This window comes from Podarcis bocagei (genome assembly GCF_964188305.1).
Source record: "Podarcis bocagei genome assembly, chromosome: 12".
Taxonomy (NCBI): Eukaryota; Metazoa; Chordata; class Lepidosauria; order Squamata; family Lacertidae; genus Podarcis; species Podarcis bocagei.
Genome location: NC_138137.1, coordinates 13,182,235 through 13,189,570, shown reverse-complemented (window position 1 = coordinate 13,189,570; position 7,336 = coordinate 13,182,235).

The following is a 7,336-nucleotide window of genomic DNA, read 5'->3' as shown; positions in this document are numbered from 1 at the left end:
AACAATGTTCTTTAAAGAAAAAAGAACTGTGATTTTGCCTATTCCACATAAAAGGGCTATATTTAGACGTTATCCATTATAATCTGCTAGTTTTCTCCAGGGTTTAATCACACCCGAAGTGCAAAATAAAAGAGCCAGTGTTGTGTAATGATTAGAGTATTGGATTATGACCTTGGGAGGCAAGGATTCAGACCCCAGCTCAGACATGAAGCGCATCTTGAGCCAATCACCATCACTCAGCCTAACCTAACCTCAAAGGGTTATTGAGAGGATAAAATGCAGACCTTCCAAGTGTCCCTATTTCCCAGGGACTGATACAGATTTATAGAAGCTGTCCGGGTTCTGATTTAATCCCGGAATGTCCTGCTTTTGCTTAGGATGTTCCTATTTTCATCAAAACAATGTTGGTGGTTATGGTAGGATGTCCCTACATTCATTGAATAAATGTTGGAGGGTGTGGAGTTATGCGACCCCTGAGCCAAGGAGATACATAGCTACACAACCTTTAGAAGACATCTGAAGGCATGTTTTACTATGTTTTTATATATGCTGGAAGCTGCCCAGAGTGGCTGGGGCAACCCAGTCATATGGACAGGGTATTGTTGTTGTTGTTGTTGTTGTTGATGTTGTTGTTGTTATGGAAAAGGATGTCCCTGTTTTCATTGGAGAAATGTTGAAGGGTATGAAAATGGGGAGGGTTAGAACCATGTATACCACCTCAAGCTCCTTGGAGGAAAAGGTGGTACAGTGGTACCTCGAGATAAGTACTTAATTCGTTCCGGAGGTCTGTACTTAACCTGAAACTGTTCTTAACCTGAAGCACCACTTTAGCTAATGGGGCCTCCCGCTGCCGCCACGTCCGACTCTTCATGACCCCATGGACCAGAGAACGCCAGGCACTCCTGTCTTCCACTGCCTCCCGCAGTTTGGTCAAACTCATGCTGGTAGCTTCAAGAACACTGTCCAACCAATTCCCAACATCAGGGTCTTTTCCAGGGAGTCTTCTCTTCTCATGAGATGGCCAAAGTATTGAAGCCTCAGCTTCAGGATCTGTCCTTCCAGTGAGCACTCAGGGCTGATTTCCTTAAGAATGGATAGGTTTGATCTTCTTGCAGTCCATGGGACTCTCAAGAGTCTCCTCCAGCACCATAATTCAAAAGCATCCATTCTTCAGTGATCAGCCTTCTTTATGGTCCAGCTCTCACTTCCATACATCACTACTGGGAAAACTTTAACTATATGGACTTTTGTCGGCAAGGTGATGTCTCTGCTTTTTAAGATGCTGTCTAGGTTTGTCATTGCTTTCCTCCCAAGAAGCAGGCGTCTTTTAATTTCGTGACTGCTGTCACCATCTGCAGTGATCATGGAGCCCAAGAAAGTAAAATCTCTCACTGCCTCCATTTCTTCCCCTTCTATTTGCCAGGAGGTGATGGGACCAGTGGCCATGATCTTAATTTTTTTGATGTTGAGCTTCATGACCACAAGATTACAGTCTATTAAAGCATAGGAAATTTCCTTGTATCAAGTCAGGCTAGAAGTTAATCTAACCAAATAATGCCTTTTCTGAATGCCTGCAGCTCTTCATGGACTTTGGTAGAAGTCAAACATCTCCACCACCTCAGCCTTTTATTGGAGATACCAGAGATTGAACCTGCAGCTAAAGTAATGTGCTCTACCAGTGAGTTACAAGTCTTCCCTTTACAGTCTGCTTTGGACATAAAGCACAAGAAAAAGAAAAAAATGGAAATGGTTTGAGGAAGGCAATCAGCCTGAAAGCTCTTCAGCAAAAAGATAAGTTTAGCCAGCTACTACTAACAGAGCTTTGAGTGTTTTTAGTTTTTGTCTGTTTCAGTATGCTGCTTCTTATGTTAACAGTGACATTAGTAAAGTTTCTCCCATTTTCCATGTGTAGCTTTTGTATTTAGAGATTTAACATGGATGCTGTAAGAAACACTGTTTAAAAAGGAGGGACACTGATAAATTGTTTGGTTTTGTATATATATATAAATGGTCTTTATTTCATTTTTAGAACCTTCTTTATAATGAGTACTTGTAAGTTTTTCACAAGTGGTGGTGGCATTGGTTTTAGATTGCCCCCAGAGAAGGAACTTCTCCATTTCTGAAACACGTTGGGCTTTCAATAACTCAGGTACCTTGCTTGTTGTTTCCTATCAGAGCTGCAATTTCTGAGGCTGTTCATTGCAACTAAAGAAGCAAATTCCAATGGTTTGAATTCAGCCAGTCTGACCACTAGCTCACCATGAGACTTTTGATATCACAGTCATGGGTTTGAGCCCTACGTTGGGCAAAAGATGACCATTTCAACTCCACAATTCCATGAATCTAATTCCTATCAACCAAAGAGGTGTGGAGAACTTCAGCCCAAATGATCTTTGAGTGGTCCACATGGGTAACAAGGACCAGCAGCGGTTGTGCAGTCTTATTTAGCTGAAAAACTGGGACCTTAGGCATGCAATCCATCATCACTCTCACTGTTTACCCAGTTGTATAAACTGTGGATGGTAGCATTCCTAGCAGGGAAACCGTGTATTGAACGCTAAGCAACAAGCTGCTTCAGCTTTTGAGACTTGCCCTGTATCATCTTTCTGCTTCTCCATGGGCTCGTTCCAACTTTCCACCAACAATAGCAGCTGGATCAATTGGGCTCTCACTTAACAGCCCTATCACTTCATTAGGGCAGATTCTTTTCCTCCACCAATCCCAGTTTGTGCTTGCTGAACTTGACATCTGTGGCATTCAGGGAAATGCCAATTATTAGAATAGATCTGAGGGAGTGGAGAATTAAGCTAAACATTTCCCAGAATTACGTTGTTTTGGAAAATCGTGCCAATTCCATTCCGCGCTATCTACATTTTGTAAATAACATACTGCCATGATTTCTGTGTTGCAACAGTCCTTGGCTGAAAGGACTGTCAGGCAACATTGTCATCCTGTTGTTAATTCAACTTTACATAGTCGGCATGGACTTGAGAGACATTGTTAATACAGTACATTGGGGGCTTGGGAAGATTTTTGCTGATCAGTTGTTGATACCACGCCTCCCACACAAAGGATATTTTTAGAGCTAACGTTTTCCTTGATATTTTCACACAACTCCCATAGGTCTCCACACACAAAAAGCACAATCCCCCAGAAAATTAGTTATTTAAATGGAGCATGGACAAAATTTCCTGGTAGATTCTGCTACTTATTTTTGTAGAAAGTTTTGAACCCTTTGCTGAAGACCAGTGATGCCCTTTCAGGCCACTGTAACATTTTTGGCTGTGTTGTTCCCTCTACTTCTGATGTTCAAGATTTGGGTGTTGTTGCTTACGTGGTCAGAATGGTATCACCCATGGACCAAGGGCAATAGGCTCGGGAGAATCCCTAAAACTGTTTTTTTTAAAAATCAGTGGGAACTTTAGCAACAGCTCAAGTGATAACTGAACATGCTCAAATGGCCATAGAATACTGAAAGGAGGACAAGGGATAGACTGATTTCAGGAGTGGCTGAAATCCTGAACACTCCACATTGCAGAAATTTGTTGCAGGACCCACTTGTAAAATATAATTTCTATTGACGGCCACTTGTCTTTCCTTAACCACAAGCTAACATGTCTTTGTCACTCACCTGGTACATTATCGCTAATACTAGTCGTTGGGGCTTTAAAAAAAAAAGTTGAACAAATTTATTTTTATTTCTTAAGCTACTATAGTAGGAAGTAGACACTGAAGTTTCTGGATTTTTAAAAAAATAAAATCAGTTTTAAAAATTACTTTATATTTTGAGATCTGACAGATTTTCCCACCCCATCTTGGAAGAGTGAATAAATGGGCAAATCAGGTTTAACAGCAGCCCTTCAAGGGATGGAGCATGAGACTCTTAATCTCAGGCTTGTGGGTTTGAGTCCCATGTTGGGTGAAAGATTCTTGCAATGCAGGAGTTTGGACTGGATTATCTTTGCAATTCCTTCCAACTCTACAACTCTGGGCTTCTGTGATCTCCTTAATTTAAAACTGAATGCAGTAGTCGTACCTTGGAAGTCGAACAGAATCCGTTCCAGAAGGCCGTTTGACTTCAAAAATGTTTGGAAGCCAAAGTGCGGCTTCTGATTGGCTGCAGGAAGCTCCTGCAGCCAATCAGAAGCCCCGTTGGATGTTTGGCTTCCAAAAATAGTTTGCAAACCGGAACAGTCACTTCTGGGTTTGCTGCATTTGGAAGCCAAAATGTTAGAGAACTAAGCTGTTTGAAAACCAAGGTACAGTGGTGCCCCGCAAGACGAATGCCTCGCAAGACGGAAAACCCGCTAGACGAAAGGGTTTTCCGTTTTTGAGCTGCTTCGCAAGACGAATTTCCCTATGGGCTTGCTTTGCAAGACGAAAACGTCTTGCGAGTGTTCCGATTTTTTTCCGCTTCCCCCCTTTTTCTAAGCCGCTAATAGCCTTTAAGCCGCTAAGCCTTTAATAGCCGCTAATCCACTAAACCGCTAATAGTGCTAATCCGCTAAGAGGGTTGCTTCGCAAGACGAAAAAACCGCTACACGAAGAGACTCGCAGAACAGATTATTTTCGTCTTGTGAGGCACCACTGTACGACTGTACTCACTTATGTCCCAGAAAGTGCACTTAAAATTGCAGCCGTAGTATTCTGTAGCACTTTTCCTGATTATTCAGAGCATTATTTACCAAAATCGTATCAGATGTGTTCACACCCTAGTAAGGCCATCAAGTATGTTGGCTGTTGCTGTGTAGGCGGAAATGGTGATTGCCTGTCTCTCCAATCATTCCACTAACCATTACATTTGACCAGCTTACCTTGTACGTATCGCATTATTGTCTTTTCACACATGGCCCTCTCTTTAGGATACTGGTGGTAGCTGCTCGAGAAGCGAGGAGTACACCCAGTCATTACCAAGCCAGCTTTTGCTCCTTTTTGGGCACCCTTGCTTCTGCCTGCATCCTCCAAGAACATAAGAACAGCCTACTACAGCCTTTCTCAAGCTGTGGGTCCCCAGATGTTGTTGAACTACAACTCCCATCACTCCTAGCTAGCAAGGCCAGAGCTGTATGGGAGTTGTAGTCCAGCAAAATCTGGGGACCCACAGGTTGAGAACCACTGGCCTACTGGATCAGGCCAGTGGCCCGTCTAGTCTAGCATCCTGTTCTCACAGTGGCCAATCAGATGCTTGTGTGAAACTCTTTGAGTAGCCAGGTATACTAGGAGGCTTCTATCTATATGGACCCTGGGTTGGTCTAGGAATGTTGGCGTAATGTTGAACTGGCCAATGATAATTCCTCTTTCCGGAGAGCTTGGTTTATCTTCCATGAATTTGGAGCATGAAGTCCAGGATGTTGAGCCCCTCCCCCCAACCCCTCTTCCTTGTCCGTGCTGCAAACAACAGAAATGCATCAAGGCAAAATTTGTGAACTTTCATCCCTCTCTAATCAAGCGTGCTGCTTACGAGGCAAGTCCAAGCCCCAGAACAATACAGCATGAGAGAAATTCTGGAACTTTCAGCAAAGCACTGCCAAAGTGCTAACTGACACCCCTTTCAAGTTTATTTCGATTACTGAAAAAGGTTTTGCAAAAAGAAAAAAAGGACTGGGTTTAGGGAAACGTCCTACAGTGGAAAGCAAACTCTTATTTGGCCCCAACAACCATTTCCAACATTTCTCCTTTTGTGGAGAAATGGCAGAGGAGGAAGTTTCCCAAGGGAATTCGTTTTTACAAGGCTATTTGCTACGGTTACTAAAAAGAAATTAACTTTTCAAATAGCTTGTGTGTTGTTGTTTTCACTCCAAGTCGAGGACAGAGAAAGCAAAGCATGTTGTCTAGTGCAGTGTTTCCCAACCTTTTTTGGGCAAAGGCACACTTGTTTGATGAAAAAAATCTCGAGGCACACCACCATTACAGTCCCGTGACGTCAGCGCGCAGCGTCACGCCGGGACGGACGCACGAAAGTGTAAGTTTCAATTTTTTTTCCTCCCCCTTGCCGGGGAACCTCCAAGCTTTGGGGGTGGGGGGGGGAGGCAGCAAAGCGAGGCAGGAAGGAGAGCGCGGCTTGGCTGGGTGAGCTTTGGCAGGGGCAGGGAATGAGAGCCGCGAGGCGGGCGCTGCGGGCGGAGGCGCTGCCCGCCGAGCTCGCAGGCAGCCAGGCAGGCAGACGGCAAGAGCCCCGCGCTGGGTGGCCTCTCCTCGCCGCCGCCGCCCCGCCTCTCGCCGCCCGACTCGCCCGCCTCCCTCCAGGCAACATCTCGCGGCACACCAGGCAACATCTCGCGGCACACTAGTGTGCCGCGGAACAGTGGTTGGGAAACACTGGTCTAGTGTTCCCCTCCCCTCCCCTGGAATGGTGAACAAAATATTAGGTTACGCACAAGGGGAAGTATTTTCTGATGGGGGAAAACTGGTTGTGTGAATAGAGGCCTAAACAACTGTGCACATGGATAAGCTCAGGGGAGAGGGAGTTATTGTAACAATGTGATACAGTGGTGCCTCGCAAGACGAAAAGAATCCGTTCTGTGATTCTCTTCGTCTAGCAGTTTTTTCGTCTTGCGAAGCAAGCCCATTGAAGGATTAGCGGATTAGCGCTATTAGCGGCTTATCTGCTGATCGGATCAGCTGATAAGTGGCTTAGCGGCTTAGAAAAAGGGGGGGAAAGGGAAAAAAACCAGCAGGAACTCGCAAGACATTGTCGTCTTGCGAAGCAAGCCCATAGGAAATTCGTTTTGCGAAGCACCTCCAAAACGGAAAACTCTTTCGTCTAGCGAGTTTTCCGTCTTGCGAGGCATTCGTCTTGCGGGGCACCACTGTATTGTTATTTTAGCTAGCATTATTAAGAATTTATGGCTTCTGAAGCATCGGAATTATCTTTTTAGGCCAGATCGAAATTCAATTCTCATTCTAAGGACCAGTAACAAATCTGCAGGGTGAAAAAGTCGTCACATATATAGCAGTCAATATCAACCAATGTTGTTGACGATTCTTTCTCCATTCTTTCCATAGCACAAAGAGCAAGTCCTTTCCCCATCTCCAATAATATAACCCCCAACATGTATCAAGGGAAAAAGGAATGGGGTTTATAATTAACTTTCAGGAATTCTGGCACTTTATTCATACTGCATTTTTTAATATTTATTTCTATTGTTTTTATACTGTAACCTGCAATGAGCCTTTGCAATGGGGGATATAAAACACTTTAAAATGATCCTCTAATTTACTTCTAAACAGAGCCTTGCTTCATTTCTCTCTCTACAATTCTGACTGCACACTTGATTCAACACTTGGATGGCTGACAGCTTAAGATCCCTTTTTCTTCCCCACCCGAACAGTGAAG